We start from the raw sequence: 21,781 nt of genomic DNA on the forward strand, positions 1-21,781 counted from the left end.
TCATCCTAGGCATCTAATTTAAGAGAAAATAAACATGCTTAATTCATAGCACACATACAGAATATATCAATTACAACTTGAAAATGTATTATCAATCGAGTTAGTCCTAAAGAAATTATTTTTGTTTAAAAACCTTTATGTTATTTACCCTTTTTTCTGGATTTTCCTTGGAACTGTCAAATTAGATTTGATGACCACCAGACCAAGCTGAGAAACAAACATTTTAAATTGTATTAACCTTGAAATGTGCTCTTACACCTAAATAATGATGTATCCCTATATAAAAATATAACAAATTGTCATTATGGAAGCAACTAAAACATATTAAATATTACTTTACTTTAAAAATGGATGATAAATTATATTTTACAATATATTATGTATACCTCTTGTTCTTGTGTGTCTTCAGTTTTGGCCACTTCAGTAGCACAGTACTTGTACATAACAAATTCAAATAAAATGGAATACATATTAAAATAATGTAACGTTAAAAGCTTTCCATCTCACAAACTACATCTTGAGAAAGTGGTTTTAATGATTGTCAAACTTGCAATATTAAACTCTCTAAAAAATTAAGTTTCATCCTCCAATTAACATTTTTAAATTAATAATAACCTCAACTCGAACAATGTGTGTGTGTGTGTGTGTGTGTGTGTGTTTGTGTGTGTGTGTGTGTGTGTGTGACATTTTTAAAATACATATATGAAACCTTTACCTAATAACCTTCAGAGATGTCGCAGGGAGTTGGTTCGAGTTCACCCTGGAAAACATATTGATTAAACTGTGTCCCCTTCAATGCCTTGCAATGTTATTTTGTTTCATCTATTCCATTTTTCGCTAAGCAGCTAAAGTTTCTGAACTAAACACAGTTAATATGGTGAAAGGGATCTATGTTATTCTGTGACATAGTACATTTTTCTGAAGGTTTACTTTCATAGTAGCATGTGTTTCTGCGATAAATACAGCAAGGTTGGTGATGTAATGCTTTCCAATTTGCTGACAGTATTGCAAATCAGCACAAAACATTGGCAACTTAAATGTAAAAAACATTGTTAATCTATCACCATTGGTGTAAATCAACACATTGGGCCTCATTACAAGCATGCCATTCCGGAAAGAACGGTGCCAGTAAGCTTACCAGCACTGCTGTTTCCAGGCCGTCATATTACAGGTCTGCTTGCCGGAGGCGGAGGCGCGGTTCCCAACAGGTCGAACCCTGCCAGGCACAGCAGCCACGGTAGGCAGACCGTCATGGATGCACCAGCACCGTTTTTGATCATGCATGTGCACGGAACAGGAAGTGTGAGGGGGGGGAGAATAGGCACCCAGTGCACCCAGTCCCGTCAGAACATCGGTTATGTGCAGAGAGATATCACTCTCATGGGTCATAACCAAAGTGCCCTAGTGCTGCGGCAAGTGAAAGGGCCGGAGGCAAGTACAGGAGACTGGCAATGAAAGCTTGGGATCTCTGAGGCTCTGAAGATACACCAGATAGCCAGTCAGCGAAACTGAGCAGAAGTAAAGGAGAGAGAGCAAGAGAGCAGAAAGAGGTGGTTAGCAGGGGAGAGGGAGAGAGAAGGAGGAGGCGAAGAGGAAAGTCTTGAGGAGTTTCCGGAACTTAAGGCGATCAGGTTCAAGATGGAGAGAATGCAGGGAGGCTGTTCCTGAGGGAAGCACCTGCAGAGGATAAAGATCTCCCCCCAAGCCAATGCTTGGAGAAGCGGCTCACCCACACAGAGTTGGAGGAAGACGAGTGGAGAGCTCGGAAAGAAGAGTAGTTAGGAAGTGAGTGTTGCAGGTAGAGTGGATCCTGGCGCCAGAAAGACTTGTGGACAATGCAGAGGGCCTTGAACTTAATGCTTGCAGCCACAGGGAGCCAGTGAATGGATTTCAGCACTGGAGAGATGTGGTCCTGTGGCTTGAGGCCAATGATAAGTCTTGCGGTTCTGTTCTGGATGAGTTGAAGAGGATGGAGAGTAGAAGAAGGTTGACAAAGAGGCTTTTGCAGTAGCCCAGCCTAGAGAGGACCAGGGCTCATGAGTCGGTGAGACTCTGGGGGAATGTGAGAAAAGGTATAATACCTCTGAGAAGGTGCAGTTGGTAGAGGGACTTTTTTTTTTAGATGTCCGTGATGTGTGACGAGAAGGAGAGAGTGGAGTTGAAGATGACCCCCAGATTTTTCGTTTGCCTCGTTGGTAGGTGGAGGCCCAGGGCCAAGGGAGGCTGGCCAGAGAGAAAGAGGGAAGGCGGGAACAGGGGTCCCGATGAGGACAATCTCTATCTTACTGGCATTGAGGCAGAGGTCGTTTTCAGCACACCCCACCTGAATTGCGGTCATGCATTCAGGTGTGAGTGAGGAAGAGGAAGAGGCAAAGGGCAGACTGAAGGAGAGCTACGTGTCATCCGTATAACACTGAAAGTTGGAGGTGAAAGTGGCTATCCTATGGGCAAGGGGGGCCAGGTAGCCATTCAAAAACCAGGGGGATAGGTACGATCCCTGGGAGACACCACAGTAAGAGAGAGTGTTAGGGGAGAGAAAGGACCCCAATTCGACCTGGGATGAGTAGTCAGAGAGAAAGGAGGTTAGCCACGCCGGGTCCTAATCAGTGTTGCCCAGGGTATCACGGAGATGTGCAATCAGGATGTTGTGGTTTACTGTATCGAAGGCAGAGGAGAGGGTGAGTAGAATAACGACAGAAGGAGAATTATAAACAGGATCTTCACGGGTGTTCAGAAGAGCAGTTTCTGTGCCTCTGATTGCTCTAAATCCATACTGGTGACCATGGAAGCAACCAACAGATTCAGTGTGGAGGGTTTGCTGAGAAATAGCCAACCTCTCCAAGAGTTTGCCCAGGAAAAGAGTGATAGAGATCGGGGGATAGTTTGGATGGGTCAGCAGAAGTTTTTTTTAGGAGAGGGTGCACAAGGGAGTGCTTAAGAGCAGTGAGGAGAACTCCAGTGGCGAAGGAGAGGTTGCAAAGGTTGGTCAAGGCTGGGGCTAGAGAGTCAATGTTGTCCTTCATGGTTTTGGAGGGACAGGGTTCACCTGTTTGGAGGAGGCTTTAATAGACCGGTCTTGTCTAGTGACTTCCTTAGGTGTGAAAGGGGAGAGAGAAGAGAGAAGAAGGGGAGAGGCGGGGGGTGGCAAAGGGAGGTACAAGAGATGTTGGTGCATGAGGTGGTGAGGAAGAGAGAGCGGATAGGATGTCCTGTGTTTTAGAGGTGAAGTGTGAAGCCAGGGCTGAGCAAAGGGCCTGTTGGGTGCAGTGGTGGAGGAGGCTGCAGCAGCATTGCCTTTGAAGGGGGCAGCAGGCCAGTTTGTCAGAGTGTGCACCTGAAGAATCGCATTTCCGGTCGGCTGCCCTGCACTTGCGTTTGAGGGCAGCCAGTTCGGAGTCATACAAAGAGTTGCACTTTTTGGTAGGCTTCAGTTGTACCCTCATGACAGGGGCAAGAATCTCAAGAGTATTGGAAACAGAGAGGTTAAAGTTAGAGAGGGCTGTGTCAGGGTGGGAGTCAGCCACAGGAGTAGAAGGAGCAGAGTAGGGAGAGGCAAAGGCAGTCACTGACACTGTTTTCGTGGGTCAGTGTTACGCTCTCCTGATATCCCCGGGGGCGTCTGGAAGGCTGTGAGATCTAGAACCCTGGATACGTAGTTGCCCAGTGCTGAATAATGAATCTGCAATCACAGAATTTGTGATAACTGTCTCTAATGCGTGAATCTCCCACCTCCCTCTGACCGATTCCATTCCCACTGGGTTCTTTTCTCACCTTAGTTATTTGTAGGGTGAGCTATCCGTCCTGCGTTTCTTGTGCGAGTTGCTTCACTGGTGCAGTATGCCTTCCTTGGGCCCAGGCCTGCTGTGATCCGAAACTGCTGGTAGGCAGGTAGGTTTGTTAATTGTAAGTCTTTGTTCTGTTTATGGTGGGAATTCGTTAATGTCTTTATCTCCTTCTTTTCGGGTGTGAAGGTCTTGATGCTGGCGTGCCGGATGGAGAGGCACATTTCTAAGTAAGAAAAAGCACGAAGCGCGGTGCCTTTACTGTCTTTTGACGCTAACCTGTGTTTTCTTCTTCTTCTCCTCACAGACCGCTGTGGTGCTGCGAGTGGATGAGAGCGCAATGAAAAACAGGCACCCGGAATGCGTTAAGGTAGTACAGCGCTGTGTGGCTGTTTAATATTGAAAGCGAACCTGAATATGTCTCTTTTCCTTTGCAGATGTTTCTGTGGTGCTCCAGATGGACGTGTGGCATAGCGCGATGGAATTCAGGTAAGACTGTTGGAATTCGATGTTTTGGAAGCACGCGTTCTAATATTGTTTTTCCCTTTCTCGTTATTGCAGGTCGCAATGTTCGAACAGCAGCAGTGGTAGCGGTTCGCCGGAAGTCCTTAAGATAGTACTCACAGGTGAGTGATGTTTCTTCTTCTCTCGGTTTCCACAGATTGCAGCCCAGTTGAGATGCTGAGTGCTGGGTGGTGTTTTCTCAGGTAAAACAGAATAATCTTGTTCTTGAAGGATTACAGGAAGATGTTGAAGACCAGGAGCTGGACACGGTGAGCGTGACGCTGCTGGTTGCAGAATAACACGAAGCACGTTCTGCAGTCAGGGTGTGGTTTATATAGCCCAGGTAAAGTAGTACCAGGGAAAGTAGTTCCAGGCCTGTCACACCCAAAACACTACGCTGCATGGCTTGGTTCTTAGAACTAGACCGTGTGGGTGCTTTCATGTTGGATTTAAAGGCCCATGTACATAAATGGGACCTAGTTTGAACAGCCCTTCCTTCCTACATATGAGCCTGGTGCCAAAGGCGCCAGGACTGGCTCCAGGGGCCCTTTTGCAGTGGTTTTAAGGCCCTGAGGGTTCTGATGGGAGCCTGCTTGTGGCACAACTTGTGGCCCCTCACAGTGGTCATGACAGTCAGATGACCTTGTAAATGGTAGGGAGTGCAGGGCTTACCGATGCAAGAGGAGGAGAGAACTTCTAGTGAGAAGAGAGAAGAGAGTTATCAGTCCAGGAGAGAGAAGTAGTGAGAGGGATAGATAGAGGGATGTTAGTTGATATGAGAGCATCCAAGGAGTGGCCAGTGGTGTGCATTGGGCCAATGGGTAAGATGGCAAGAGAGAGAGAGTCGCAAAGATTGCAGAAAAGGTCCTGAGGAGTCAGGTCAGTCGAGACGGATGTTGAGATCACCCAGTAGGAGGAGTTGAGAAGAGTATAAAAGGAGAAAAGAGGCCAGGTCAGCCCATTCTGAAAGGAAGAGGGAAGGCTGACCAGGTGTCTGATAGAAGGTGTCCAGCAGGAGTGAGGAGCTAGGAGAGAGGGAGAGCCTGCAGGCCAGGCATTCAAAGGATGAATAGGCTTGAGTGGGACTGACAGATACAGGAATACACTCAGGGAAGATCGTTGCTACTCCCCCAAGTGAGTGAGGTCGCTGTGGACTCCGGAATAGTGGTCGATGTAGCATCCTGGTCCTTAATCGATGCAATTAGTAGGAACATAGTACGTTAGAAAATGTACATTGGTATCATAACTTATACCACATCAAAAAACAAAAAGAAATTAGGATGTTGAAAGTGTTTGTGGTTTCCTCCATGCTAATGGTCTGTACTTCCGTTTCTGCAATCTACGTAAAGACAGACATGATAATTTACCAAAAAAGATGACATCATTTTAAAAAGACGCAATGGGAGTGTGTGTTTGGTAAGGTTCCCATTGTTTAGAGATATTTGAGTATCTCACAAAGTAATATTAAGTTACAAATGTATAAACACTGTGTCAAGAAGAAAAGTCATGGAATGAAAAATCAATTGAATTATTCCCCAAAAATTGAAAAACGTGTGCTGAAATTGAGTTGGAACTGCATTGGGCAGTAGTTTTCGAAGTATTCTGGGGCAACGCTTTTTGGTCTACTGTGATTGCTCGTACATATCTTCTGAGACGCAGCATCGATTGCCCCTCACGTCATCCAAGACATCCTTGGCTCTGCTTTCAATTTTCACACGCTGGAAATCCACAGTTGGAGAGCCATGTTCTTATTAAATTGAAATCCTTCAGAAAAACATGAAGGACTATACTATCACCTTTAGCATGGCTGGTATTGATGCAACTGAAAACAATACAAAAAGGCATTGTTCAAATGCCCTTATGATCTATTAAAGAAATATAAAAAAAATATTAGTATTAAAAAAGTATCAGTGGGTATAGCAAACATCTCATCATCTGATGATAACAATAAATTGAATTTATAGAAAATGGCACTGTAAACACATAGAAAACATGCACTACAAAAAAATTACATCTAGAAACAATACTCTGTAATGTCATGTCCTAATTAGAGAGATAAAAATGATTGTGCCGGTTGATAATGGTGTAGACTGTTTAAATAAAAACAAAGTGTGTATAGGGTATACATTGCAGTATAGAGCAATAGAAAGTGTCCTAGTGGGGAACATTCACATTACAGAAAACTACAGTAAAAGTTGACTAACTGTTACATGGAACAACAGATGAGCCGATTCAGCGAGCAAGGTAAGAAGTGGAGAGATAGCGATATCCGTTATGGATTTCACAGATGTTATTTTGGTAACTTGTAAAGTGTTTATAAAGGCTTACAGGAGTGAGTGTGTATATGAATGTCTGATGTGTTCCTTTGCACCACCAGACCTCTATGACAATGTTTGACCGCCTGAATCCTGCAAGTGCAGCCCCCTTGCAAGCGCACGCCCACAGGTGCAAACTGTCATTGATAGCAGATGTGGGATGTGTGGATGAGGTGAGCACAGAAACCCGGGACAATGTTGATTGCGGGGACAGGATCTTAAAAGGGGATTCTGCAGACACTGGGTCTGGGGCGGCCATGTGGACAAAGGTCCCTTTGTGAAAGAACCCTTTGTGGTGTACATGGTGTTTGGCACCTTGAGCCTTCCCATCCCCCCAGCCCCCTCGGGAGCGCATGGTTATAGATGTGATCTGCCATTGATTCTGGCGGTGGATGGATGGGGGGAGCGCAGAAGGACCGGAACAATGTTCAAGGGACACAGGGATATGTTGATCGCAGGGATGGAGGTTTCAAAGGGGAGTCTGGAGACACTGAGTCTGGGGAGGCCATGTGGATATTGGTCACAGTGCGGAAGATGCCTTTGAGGTGTACATGGTGTTTGGCTCCTTGAGCCTTCCCATCCACACAGCCCCCTCAGAAGCGCACGGTCATAGGTATAAACTGCCATTGATACTGGCGTGGGATGGATGAGGATGGGGCGAGCTCAGATAGCCCGGAACAATGTTCAAAGGACACAGTGATATGTTGATTGCAGGGACAGGGTCTTCAAAGAGGATTCTGCAGACAGCGGGTCTGGAGTGGCCATTTGGACAATGGTACCTGTGCGAAAAAACCCTTTGTGGTGTACATGGTGTTTGGCACCTTCAGCCTTCCCATCCACCCTGCCCCCTCAGGAGCACACATTTATAGGTGTGAACTGCCATTCATATTGGCAGGAGATGGATGAGGATGGGGTGAGTGCAGGAGGCCCAGAACAATGTTCTAGGGACACAGGGATATGTTGATTGCCGGGACGGGGTCTTTAAAGGGGAGTCTACAGACACTGAGTCTGGGGTGGCCTTGTGGACAATGGTCCCTGTGCGAAAGAACCCTTTGTGGTGTACATGGTGTTTTGCACCTTGAGCCTTCCCATCCACCCAGCCCCCTTGCGAGCGCACGCCCACAGGTGCGAACAGCCATTGATGCTGGAGGGGAGAGGGGTGGATGAGGATGGGGCAAGCATGATAGGCCAATACATGTGTTACTGCACACAACTATCTTATGATATTTTTTTTACGTGTAGTGGACATTTCTCACAACTGTTCTGCTTGAATTATTTTGTATTGTTTTATTTAGTATGCTAAAGTGAATGTCAATGCCATTACAAATTATAGACCCGCGGTCGAGGTAGTAGCTGCATAAATCCATGGTATTGTCCGTTGTCACTGGGGAATTCATCATAAATGGCTCAAACCACACAGGCAGGTATTACTCTTCTGACGCAAAATACCAGTTTTCCATGAATCCATCATGTAAACATGCGATATGGCACAAGCCTGTACCACCTGTGTAATAGATACAGACATAGTTGACTGGAATGAAGCCAATAATTGCATTTTTTTACTTGCACTACCTTGTACAATGTACGGCACTGTTTTGATTTAAAAAGTACCTTTTCATACAGTGTATTGACAGTACTTGTGATTTAGAGTACGGATCAGTTACAAAAGTGAACGCACATTAAAGAAAGAACATTTTTGGAAATATTTAAAACAACAAAAAACGTAATTGTTGAGATGATAAATCCACAGTGGAACACTTTGGCTTAATTTCACAATTATTAAATTATTCAATTTACAGAACATTCTTGCATCAATGATCCGTCGAATTTATATTGATCTAGGAAAACAACATATTATGTTACCCGTATCTATTGTCAAACAAATAAGATATATAGAGTGAACTTACTTGTTATTTGGATTACGAGAGCAAACTGTAGCTCGAAGTTCGTGCATAAGCACCATCATCATTCGCAGCATGGATCTTGTAAGGCAGGCTGCCCTGAAGTCATACAGCTCAGTAACGCATAGGGGTGGTGTGTCTTCTTCGAGAATGTAGGCCAAGCAGCCAGAGTTTTCTCTGCAGCAGCAGTTCTCCAACAGAGTAGGCAAAAGCCCACAAAGAAAACAGGCACACCAATGTGGAAACGTCTTCTATGCAAATTGGTTGAGGCTCAGCCTCAGGCGATTGATCCTCATGACTTTCATTCGATTCCACACTGTATCCACTTTTCTCTCTTTCACGGATAGACCTCTTCTGAGTATTCGAGCTTGTACATGTAGGGCTGAAGTGTTGCCATAGTTGCTGAATAGTGAAGAAGAACAGAATCAATAGAGAGGCAAATAATCACCTTTTTGTTTGTGTAAAGCAATGAAAAGAGGTTTCCTGTTAACAATGAAAGTAAAAAAAAGACAAGCAAAGAAAAACCAATGTCACAAAAGCACATCGTAAAAAGGCAAGAGTAGTAGTTTCAAACTGTAAAAATGCCTCTGGACACATATTTTAAATATGGTTTGGAAAAGACCTCTGTACAGAATATAAGAAATAAAAAATGACTACTTGGTTAATTGATTTCAGGCCATCTGAGTACCTGTTCTCAGTGTGTCGTCCTTGGCAGGGAGCTGAAGAGAACAAAAACAAGTCAGGGATGCATGAAATGAAATAGACTGACAGGAAAGAAAAATAAACTCCAAATATGTGTGATCAGAAAAGGTCTGTTTATACTTGTTGAGGAACGAGGCGTCTTGCCATTTCCATGGAGACACATCAATAGATTTCGCATAGGGGACGTTGACATGGGATGTGTATTGGCTTGTTGTGAAATGGGGTGTGAGCGTCTAGTGATTTCAGCATTAGGGACGGGTGATCTGAATCAGTGCTGCAAGGGCACTTGAACTTAGGGAAGTTTATCAATCATTCACAAAAGACACATCTGAAAGTGAAGAGTTTATTGTGCCAACGCTATATCAATGAAATGTAAATTTGAGCTTCATTATCTTATTTTATTTCACAATTCTTGCACCATTTCTATACATTCTAAATCAGACACATACCCCTGGAATCAGCACTGTGTTAACCGAAACATTAAACAAAAGGAAAGAGTGATAGCAGTCCGAAAGGAAACACTTTTCAAAAGGCCCAGTGCTGTACCCAACATGCTTTATGTTTTGCACTATTATCCAAGGACATTCGATATGGCACTGCCTGTGCCATTTCTATTAAAGCATTACCACTAACGACACTTTCCCCCATAGGCACTGACTTCTCGTTTTCCCATTGAAAGTATAGAGACTCTTACACAGATGGCCTTTACCGGTATGTGGATGGCCTTTCCTGTAGGAGGGGAGCCCCAGAGCACTTGTGTACTCGGTGCCCCTGCTTTCCCCTCACCCAGGGTCGGACTGGAGCATAAAACATTCTCGGGCACCAATGAAAAAGTGGCCCACAGTTGCAAATGGCTAGTCATTTCTTTTATGATACTGTTTGAATAGTACCTAAGGGGGAGTTGTTTGATAACACGTGATGCAAATTGTGCATTTTAAAGAATATTTATTCAGCAACCATGGTCAAAACTACTAGCCGCATAGTGAAGTAACTCATCAAACTGGCCCGCATTGGCCAAAGAGGTGGGCCACACCAGCATTTTGGGTTTTTGGTTCGGCCCTGGGCCTATTGCTCACCTAGGAAAGCACAGGGAGAGGTGGTGCATTTCTCCCTGTGTCTCTTGGCCTCAGACCAGGACCTTACCCTCACTGGACATTTAATGTAGATTAGTGACTGACCGGCTGGTGGGAGATGCAGGCATGGTTATAAAAGTTAGTCAATGTAGCACGAGAGAGGGAAAGAGCAGTGAGCCAGGGGTGATCGATCATCTTAAGGTGAGAGTCCTAGGCATGCAGGAAATGACTGGGGACACATACACAGATGGACTTTGACTCATCATAGTCTTCTCTTGATGACAAGGAGTCGACTCAGTCACTGAATCCCTTCTCCATATAAAATCATTAACAGCCACTCGTTTTGTGCATGCCCTGGCCACAGCCCCTGAAAAACAAACTTATCTTCTGTTGTGGCCAATAGGCTAAGCGAGCCATCGGGTGGCACAGCTTCTCCTGCTCGACTCAAAATTTCATGAGCACTCTTGACCACCTTATCAGTAACCACACCCTGGCTCAGGGGCCAGAGCTTATGCTGCTCTGATTCTCCAGTGCACACAATGTTGCTCTGGCACACCCATCCTTCCCCTCGTATCACATTTCAATTGTTGGAGGTGGTAGCATCCTATGAAATAGTAAAGGACAAAGTAATGCTGCATCGTATGGGCCATAGCTCTGTTGGGAAACAGAATATGCTGCTCCATCTGCCTGGAGCCAGTGCTCCACACAGCAAGTTAAAAAAAAACATGCGTGGCATGAGGACGTGCCTGCCCCATACTTGGCTTCAACCAGGCGCAAATTATTTGTTTTATACTTTGCTGACCGCAGTGTGTGTGCATATATGTCAAACACATACAGACAGACGTAATGCACACGCCGTGCCTAGAAGCACTTGTGTACAGGCATGTTATAAATGCTATATCATATCACACTGTTGCCCCTGCCTCTGGAATCTGGGAGCAGCGGCCATCTGCCCTGAACAAGCAGCCACCACTGGTACGTTGTTTCACTGGGGCATGGTGGTTGATGTTGGTTGTGAGGGTAGTGTCAAGTACTTGGAGAAGTAGCAGTCCTGGTTCGTCTGGGGTAGATGTGAGGTGGTTGTTTGAAAAGTCTTCCATGAGGGCTTCCACTGGGAAGTTCTTGAATGATCTGAAGGCTTGTTGGCTGGGTTTCTGATAGGTGTGCTTGACTACGGCGGTGTGACAAAGGGGATTGCCAGGAGGTCCAACCACTTGAGTGGAATTATCGGGTGTCCATCATGGCTCTCGAAAACCGTTTGGTTTGGGAGCTGTTTTGGATGGTGGGTAGGGCAGTAATGATCAGTTGGAGAATATGACCTTTGCTGTGGGTTGGGTCATTCATGTGCGGTGTGAGGTTGAGAGTGCCAAGTAGACAGTGGAGTTCTTAATTCATTGGCTTGGTTTGTAGTGTTGGCCAGGATGTTCACGTTGCAGAGGAAGATGGCATTTGTGTGCGTGAGAGAGATGGTGGTGACCAAATCCATAAAGTCTTTGACACAACCTATGACATCACTGTTACCTCATTTTCTTGATTTGCACAGCACTAAGTTTCTAAGTACTGTAGTGGATGAGAATGACATTGTGGGGCTTTGACTGTCCCAAGAGAGAACCTGCTGAACTCTCAAAAACAATGATTTAGGTCACCTAGGTTCTACAAACCTAAAGGGACCTGAGGTCAAAACAGCAATCATGGGTTGGTGCATCACCATGATCCCCTAATTCCAATAATATCATGCGCCACGCAACATTTTAATATGTGCTATGTTCCATATTGCTTGTTGTTCGCAAAGATCAACAAGAAAAAAACAGCAAACAAATATATGTCTACACCATGAAGTTAGACTGGGGCAGGATTTATGGAGCACAACATTGTACAGGGATTAAACAGTGTATTCCAGTATGATAAATTCTCTAATTCAGAGGTCTGCAACCTTTTCCTTTTCAGATGTTTTGTATTAAAGGTCCCGCACACAAACACAAGATTTGGTAATGTTATGTTATGTTATTTTGCATTTATATAGCGCCTTATATACCATTGGTATGATCTGAAGGCGCTGGTAGGTTGAACGCCCTTGGGAACCGAAGTTCAGATCAGTAGAGAGTGTAGAGGGAGTCAAAAGGTGCATGTGAGCACCGGGTATGTGTGCAGCTTGTGCGGTATTCGTGTAATAGCTGCTTCTTAGCTGTAGGTGTGGTGGTTGAGAGATCAGGAGTATGTGTTCGTTCTGGCAGGATTTATCCAGACCGGATGTGGCTGCGTTAGGCCTGAGGAGAACGCCTGGCTTGGGGGTGTGTAACCAGCAGTGTTTACTTAGAATGATGTAGAGTGCATTCCAAACCATACTATATACGTCACGCAATTCTCCAGTCCGTTCCATGCACTGCTATCCACTCCATGCACCCCAGTCTGCTCCATACACTCCGGTCTGCTCCACGCACTCATGCATTCCAGCCCGCCCCGCGTGCTCCAGTCCACCCTGCATACTCCAGTCTGCCCCACGCATGCGTTCTTGTCTGCCCCACGCATGGACTACTTTCTGCCCCACGCATGCACTCCTGTCTGCCCCATGCTCTACGCATTCAGCACTTCTACATACTCATCTATTCTACGCACTCATCAGTACTGGTTGCAATCTGTGCTCGTTCGTTCTACGTACTCGTCCACTCGACGCAACACGTCCGTTCACTCTGGGCACTCGTTCGCTCCAGGCACTCGTTGGCTCAAAACACTCATCCGCTTTATGCCCTCACACATACTATGCATTCACCCCCTCTACGCACTCACCCCCTCTACGCACTCATCCCCTCTACACACTCATCCCCTCTACACACTCATCCCCTCTACGCACTCATCCCCTATATGCGCTCATCCCCTCTATGCACTCATCCCCTCTACGCACTCATCCCCTCTACGCACACATCCTCTCTATGCACTCATCCCCTCTATGCACTCATCCCCTCTACGCACTCATCCTCTCTACACACTCATCCCCTCTACGCACTCATCCCCTCTATGCTCATCCGCTCTATACACTCGTCCGCTCTATCCACTCGTCCGTTCTATACACTCATCCACTCTATACATTCGCCCGGTCTGTCCATTCTTCTGCTCCAGCGATCTACACACTCCCCGCACTTCCGTATTCATCCGCTATCCACACTCATGCGCTCTACTTGCTTCTCCTGCGGATACCTGCAGATACGACCTGGAGCTGTCACATGCTCTAAATACTCATCCGCTCCACATACTCATCTGTTCTACAAACTCATCCGGTTTACGCTCATCCGTTCTGCACATTCATCTGTTTTACGCACTCCTGCGTTCTACTCACTTCTCTGTATTTACACACTGATCCGCGCTACACGCTCGTCCGCTCTACACACCCAGCCGCTCTACACACTCATCCGCTCAACATGTTCATTCATTCTATACACTCATTCGATCTACTTATTTATTCGATTTCCACACTCATTCGAACTATATAGTTATCTGTTCTTCCACTCATCCATTCTTCCACTCAGCGCATTCATCTGTTCCACCTGCTTCATCCATTCTAACTATTTCATCCACACCATTCACTTTGTTCACTCCTCATGCAATCTGTCCATTTCAGCAGTTTAACTCTCTTTACTGTTTCTGTATGATTTACTCTTATTACCATTTCACTGCTTTGATCTACTTTATTTGTTTAATTCTGTTTGTCCTTCTAGTTTATATTAGGGGTTATTAGCTGCCAATTTCTTGCATCAGGTAGTTTGTTGGATTGGTGTCATTGAGTTGCTGTTAGTCTGTTTGTGTTAGTTTGGTATGGGTTGGTTTTAGGGGAAGAGGCAGGTTTTCAGCAGTTTGCGGAAAGATGTTAAATCCTCAGTTAGGCGGATGTGGGGTGGGAGTGAGTTCCATAGCGTGGGGGCCAAGGCTGAGAATGATGATCCGCCTAACCTGACTGAGTTTGTCTTCAGTATGACTATGAGGCCGGCTGAGCTTGATCTTAGGGTGCGTGGTGGGTGATAGGGTTTTAGCTTGTCTTGAAGATATTGAGGTCCGGTTTTATTCAGTGCCCGATGGGAGATGCATAAGGTTTTGAAAGTCACCCTTCGGGCTACTGGAAGCCAGTGCAGCATCTTAAGGGCTGGGGAGCTGTGGTCCCTTGGGCCAAGCGCAAGTAGCAATTTGGCTTCCGCGTTTTGTGCCCTTTGGAGTTTATTCAGTTGGTACGCGTGGACTCCGAGGTATAGGAGGTTTGCGTAGTCCAGTCTTGATATAACGATTGATTGGACCGCGGAGAGTCTGTTGGGAAAGGAGAGATATGGAAAGATGCACCTAAGGGTTTTAAGGTGGTAGTGGCAGGACTTTGAGAAGTTGTTGACTTGGCGCAAGAGTGTTAGGTCAGAGTCAAAGGTGCATCCAAGATTTTTCACTGATTTGGAGGGGGTCGGTGAATTGCCCATGGCGGATGGCCATGGTATTGGGTGCTGAAGAGGTTTGGAGTTGCCATATACCATGATTTCCGTTTTGGAGGGGGTTTAACAGGAGGTGGCTTTGGGTCATCCAGAGTTATATGTCAAGGAGGCAGGAGGTCAGGTCAGTTCGGGAGTTGGGATTTGAGTTCAGGAGTTTTAGAATTAGTTGAGTGTCGTCGGCGTAGTTGTAGCACAGGATGTTGTATGACCGAATTATTGGTGATCAAGTAGAGATTGAACAGGAGGGCAGATAGGCATGCTCCTTGTGGGACTCCTGTGTCGACTGGTCGGGCTTGGGAGGTATAGGTGGAGAGTATCGTTATTAGGTACCTATCTTTGAGGAATGAAGCTATCCATTTAAGAGCGGTTCCACAAATTCCTAGGGAGTGGAGACAGTCTAGGAGGATTGAGTGATTGATCGTGTCAAAGGCGGCGGATAGGTCGAGAAGGACTAGTGCAGCGCATCCCGCGGAGTCTGCCATCATTTTAAGGTCATCCCAGATTGAGGTTAGGGTGGTTTCAGTTCTGTGACAGGCTCTGAAACCTGATTGGGCAGGGTCTAGGAGATTGTTGGCTTCGACAAAGGCATTTAGTTGGGAGTAGGTGGTTCGGTCAATGAGTTTGGCAAGGAACCTGGTGTTTGAGATGGGGCGGTAGTTTTTGGGCTCGAGAGGGTCGAGCGAAGGTTTTTTAATTAGAGTTTTGACATGAACCGTTTTGAATGCGTCGTGAAAGATACCAGAGGAAAGGTAGACATTTATGATGGATCTTGTGTGTTCTCCTGCGCAGGTGGAAGCGAAATTTTCTTTGAGGGTTGTGCCTGGGCAAGGGTCCACCGGCGAGCCAGATGGTTTGGGGGCAGATAGAAGTTTGAGAAATTGCTCTGGTGATATTGGACTAAACGATTCGAATGTTGGTTGCGTAGTGGTCGCAGCCGGTACGGGCGGAGAATTGCCTGGTGGATGTAAGAGAGCCAGTTTGGTGGTTAGAGTATTTGTTCTTTCGAGAGCCGTGGTGTAAAAGTGGAGGGAGAGTGAGTCGCACAGTGATTGTGAGGGGGTCGGGACGGTTGTGGTGCAAGCCGGATTGGTGAATTCGGAGATGATTTTGTGGCGTTCTTTGCTTTAAACCTTCCTTACAGGTTCTGGGGCTTAGAATTAGACCTAATGTGCAGGGATGTCCTTAAAATAACTGGAAAAAAATAACAAAGTAGAAATAACTGAGTTTTTTTGGGTTGAAAAAAAAGATTCTGGGGGAGACCACACCTCCCACCCACTTCCCCTACCTTAATGTATACCCTTACCCCACCACCCCCACCGAATTTGACAAAAATGTACAAAACCCTGCAAAATTAAAACTAAAGAAACTCGGTCATTTCTACTTCGTTATTTTCTAATTTGTTTTTTGGGGATGATTCCATCATGCAGCATTGATCGTCAGCAAGTTAAGACAATGGGCCTCATTACGACCCTGGCGGAATGGGTTCAACGGCGCTGGTAAAAGTGCCGGCGCCTTTAAACCCATTCCACCTAATTACAAGGTTCCCTCGCGGAACCCGCTCTGGACGTCTGCGAGGGGACCAGCATCCTAACAACGGGCCCATTACTAACGGGCCCGTTGTTAGCATCATCCCCATTCCCATTGAGCCATATGGGGGTTCGAATGGGAATGGGGATGGTCCGGGTCCCCTGAATGGGGAAATACTGGGCCCTCCTAGGTTGGAATGCCCCGGTAATTCCCCATTCAGGGAACCCAGACCCGAGTTTGGAGGCCCGTTAAATGGCAAACGCTGGACTGAAAAAGTCTCTAAAACTGTACAAGAAAAAATGAGCACTGTCTAACACATTTAGGATGCTGGTGCCCCGAATATATGTAATCATTGTCCCTTTAACTCATGTTCATGACACTGGATCCCCCATATATGTCATCATGGCCACTTTAAAACACGTTTATGAAACTGGTGTTCGTACTAGATGTCATCATTGCCACCATAAAAGTGTTTTCCTGATGCCTGAATCCACCCTTTAGGCAATCACTGACGCTGAAAAATACTTTTATTAGGTTGGTGTCCACACTTTAAGTCATCATTCCAACTGTAACACACTTTCCTAAGGTTGGTGCCCACACTATGTGTAATCATTGCCACTGTAGATCACATTCATGATGCTGGCGTCAACACTATCTGTCATCATTGCCACTTTAAATCATTTAATGATGCTAGTGCCCCCAAGGTATATCATCATTGACACTTTATTTCATGGACATGATGTGGTGCCCCAAAATATGTCAGCATCATGATATTAAATCACAATCATGATGCTGGCAATATAGGGCAGTATCACCACATAAAACATGTGGCATGCTGGTACCCGCATTTATGTCAGCATTGTCACTTTAAAATGCTTTAATGACACTGGTGTCCCCAAAATATTTAATCATTATCATTTTAAAATCACTTTCATGGGAGACCGCCCGGAGGTGTTAATAAAACAGCCTATTAGTTCAGCTCTTTGAGCTTCCTCGTGATCATCCCGTAAAAAGGCCCACAGAGCTGGTGCACTAGAGTGAAGTTGTAACCAAACTGAGATGGAGGCAACTCCCAGGTCTCGCATTGTGGATTTTGGATGCGGCTACTGAACAACAGCTACGTTTGGGTCCACCTTCGACTTCTCTGGAGAAATGAAACACCTCTGGGTAGCCACAAATGTCATTTACAGAGAGCTGAAGGGGGAAACAATGGTGACACGCAAGGACCCTGGAAGTGTCCATAGCTACTTGGCACTTTCTTACGTGAACCCTGAAAAGACTGCAGGGCGATTGACCACAAACGTAGATATGGTATTCAATTCAAAGACAGCCAGGCCTCATACCAGGTTGCTGCATTTTATAAAGGCCCTTTCAAACATTAAGCAATGGAGGGGGCGGAGCTAGGATAACCAGATATGGGTCTGTGCAGTCTTTGGAAGATTCTGCCATCTTGATTCTCTCTGCCTCTTTTTCTCTTTCCTGTCCCCTCTCCCTCCTTTGGAGTGAAGCACTTTGGGTGTGACATCAGAAGGGCAAAGTCCACTCACTTCAAGGGCAGGGATTGGAACCCCAAAGAAGGCTAGCTTTAATCCAATCACCTGGGGACATTTACCCATATAACAGGGAGACTCCCACCACTTCTTTGAATCATCTGGACTCATATTGAACCAGCTTGAAGATTTCATTGGACCCTGCTGAGAGGGCAATCCTTTCTAAAGTTCTCCAGTTGTGGGGCGAAGTCAGAAGTTTCTAAAGCAGAAGCCAGATCTGCTCCCTAACAATCCCCAGGGACCATTGGGGGTGTACACTGCTGCTGGACCAGATGTCTTTCTCTCTGCCAGCCACCCTGTGCCTAGGACCTCACAGAGCTGCAGGTCCCTTGAAGGTGTGTGCCAGCCTCCCCTGTGTTTGGGAGCGTGATAACAGAATGACATTGGCTCTCAAGACCCTAAAGTGGGGCTCACAGCACATGGATGCCCAAACACCCGAGATCCCTGTTGTCGACGATGACCCGCTGCGAACCTTGATTCAAACGTACCTTACAGCCTAGCGATCCAGCCGGATCCATCAATGCTGCCCTTTGACATCCATTGTTCTTCCAACTGTCGGACACTGTTCCACCTCATTGGTCACCGCACCACGCCAGCAAACGTGAGTAATTGCCCTGGCTCGAACCACAAAGTACTGCTACCTTGCCTTGTTCGAGTCGCCGTCCGAAACACCACCATCTTCACTGCTGCTCTTGTGAGTCGAATGTCCCAACCCTGGTGTTCCTTGAACCACAACCTCCGAGCCATCATATTGAACTAACACCTTGACCACTGTCAAATCTCGACCACCGAACCAGTCCTGGTAACCATCCAATCTGCACAGCTCGAGTAGAAACTTCAAGATCGCAGCTCCCCTTCTGCTTGACCCCACCTCGAAGCCCACTTGCCGCTGGACAAATGCGACTACCGCACCGGCGACCCGAGTTGACATTGTGGCCGATGCAGAGAAACCTGGTTCGATGCTGTCAAACCCCCCCAAGACATTTTTAGAAGGTATTTGACTAATATCTGCCCCCCTATTCCATCATTGGGCCCTAGAGACAGGCTAGGTCATTTTTATCACTTGAAGAAATATCCTTTTGAACATTGTGGTCTTTTGAATGCCTTTTTCCTCTTGTTTCATTACCCAGAGTACTGATTCTATTCTATCTGTGCATATTCTGTGTTCCTTCTACAGAGGGTGGGTTTTTACTGTGTTTTCTAGTTAGTTAGTATTGTACATGTTGTGTCTCATTAAGGCATATATTTTTATAGAACCTTGATTGGACATTCCTTTATTTTGGACCGTTATATGTAGTTGTTTGGGTTGCTACTGAACCACATTTTCACCCCTCTTGAGAGTATAGACTTCCCTCGGCCCACAAAAGGCATAGGAGGTATATCTCTTGACTGTGCCTGTTTCACCTTTATGATTGTGTTGGCTCTTGGTTTGCAGAAGTGTGAGGACTAAGTGGGCATATTAGCCTCTACTCAGCCTTGTACTGCCGCAGGCCAAAAGTGAATCTGTCACAGAGATGCTGTAAGTTAAGCATTCTGTAAGTAAAGTCAGAGATGTCATTTAGGGATTGCCAGGGGTCACCTTTGACCCCGGAGGCCTCTCTTGCTACCCTTGTGGCCTCCCTTGCTACTCCTAAAAATGAAAATAAATACAAGATCTCTTTTTTTAACAAATTGAAGCTCCTGGGCTGTAGCCAGTGCCATGTTGCTCTCTGTTTCTAGAGTGGCTGGCTTTCTTTTTCAGGCTTCCTAAAAGAACAGGGGGTTCCACAAGTATAACACTGAGCAGAGGCCCTGAATAAGAAGGAATAGGAATAGCAAATAATTTGTCTTTCTGGAATTCTATACAATAATTGCTAGACTCATTAAAGGTTTATTTCAGGCACACTTACGGGTGTCAGTCACTGAGTTAGTCTGTTCTTAAACACCTTAAATTCACAATGCAGACAAAACCCTCCAAAAAGCAGTTAGAGTAGAATAAAGATCCATTTCGGACTATGTATTTTGCTTTTCAGAAGTTGCAGTTATAGCATGTTTTTTTTCAGCCAATACATATGGTGATCCATTCTTGTATGAAATGTATATCACGTTACAGGGATATTGTAATCATATTTTTCATGGTTTACTTAGGAACAATGCTATGTGATGTCACTTCCTGTTTTGTCAAGGAGTAAAAGGTTGTGTTCCATCACTCCCCGTGATGTCACTTTGGGGTGGGGTCAAAGGACATTCTGTGATGTTATCAGAGGTCAAGGGTCATGTGATGTCACTTCCGCTACCCCTTGCATTTTGGTCAAATGCGGTCCCTGAGTAAAGGAGAAGGAAGGAGAAATCATAATGGAATTAGAAAACACTGTGAAGAGGCTGATAATGGTGCATGTCTAAGAGGAGTGAGGCAAGGAAATCGCTTTTTACCAAGGGCATCGTTGAGGTGGCCCACCAGGAGGACAGAGATCAGGTTTGACAAAATGCCATTACTTCAGAGAGAAAATGGAAATGCTGGCAAAGCAAAAGTGAAAGGAGACTTTGAATTTGAAGGGTCCAAAGTTGGGACCAACACTTACCCTGAATCAGAGGAAAGAGTGTAAACAACAAACAAACTGACTCAGAGACCACAAGATAAAATACAGGCAGGGTTATCCATTTTCCCTATCATGTGAATACCGATTGGAGGAATTCAGGATTACTTCCCCTTCCTTTTAAAAATACTGGATAGAGTCGCATATCTGCAAATTCGGAAGCATTTAGAAGAAAATAATCTATTTGGCCTTAGACAATCTGGCTTTAGGCCGAGACATGGAACAGAGACAGCTCTCCTGGACTTGAAAATCCAGATGGACAAGGCGAAGGACAAAGGCAAGCTGGCGATTCTCCTGCTCCTAGACTTGTCTGCGGCCTTTGACCTAGTCGACCACCAAAACCTAACGGGACACCTTACCACAGCAGCAGCCTTCTCCACCAATGCATCCAATTGGATCAATTCCTTCCTTTCCAATCGAACCACCAGAGTTTTTTCACCCTCAGCCTCAGCAGACCCAAGCCCTTTACATTGTGGAGTCCCTTAAGGATCCTGTGTGTCACCCACGCTTTATAATATATTCACGAAGCTCCTCTTTCATCGCTTGATGGATCACATGGGTGTCGTTTACACTAAGTACGCTAACGACACCCAAGTCCTCATCCAGCTCACTGGGTGCTACGACGAGGACACAAAGCTACTTAACAACATCTACCTAGAAATCCAGGCCAATAGTTTGTGCCTCAATGATGATAAGACCAAGCTCCTGATTGTCGGCCCTCAGGCACGTCTGAACAAACTTGACCAGAGGTACACCTCCTTCATCATCGACGGAAACATGATTAAAGTAGCCAAGGAAATAAAAACCATGGGTGTCTACCTCAACTTAACATTGTTCGTGAAGAAGCGAGTCAGCTCTGTGGCAGCCGCCACTGCATATACCAATAAATTAATCTACAGCTGCAAATCCTACCTGTCGACTAACAGTTGCCTAACTATTGCCAGAGCCTTAGCTTTGTCTAAAATTGATTATTGCAACACACTCTTCCTAGGCTCCTCTGAACTTAACCTTAATAGACTACAGGTCCTTCAAAATAACTCACTGAGAGCAGCACTCAACCTTCCCAAAACCAGCCATATTTCTACTCTCCGACGTGAGACCAATTGGCTCTCAGTCTGCGATAGAATTACTCTTCCCACCTTGGCAATCACACACAAAAGACTCACGAACACAGCCCCCAAATACTTATCAGATAAATTCTGTAAGTACCAAACAGCTCGCACCACCAGATCTACCCTCTCTCACTGTCTTGCAGTACCCAGGTTCAACCTAAAAACTGCGGGAGGAGCCAGCTTCCCAGTCCAAGCAGCCAAATGCTGGAACTCTATACCTCTTCCCTACAGACAAGAACCCTTCTTCCTAACATTCAAATCCGGAATAAAAAG

Source organism: Ambystoma mexicanum, chromosome 11, assembly GCF_040938575.1.
Source record: "Ambystoma mexicanum isolate Mex_15411 chromosome 11, UKY_AmexF1_1, whole genome shotgun sequence".
In the NCBI taxonomy this organism is placed as follows: Eukaryota; Metazoa; Chordata; class Amphibia; order Caudata; family Ambystomatidae; genus Ambystoma; species Ambystoma mexicanum.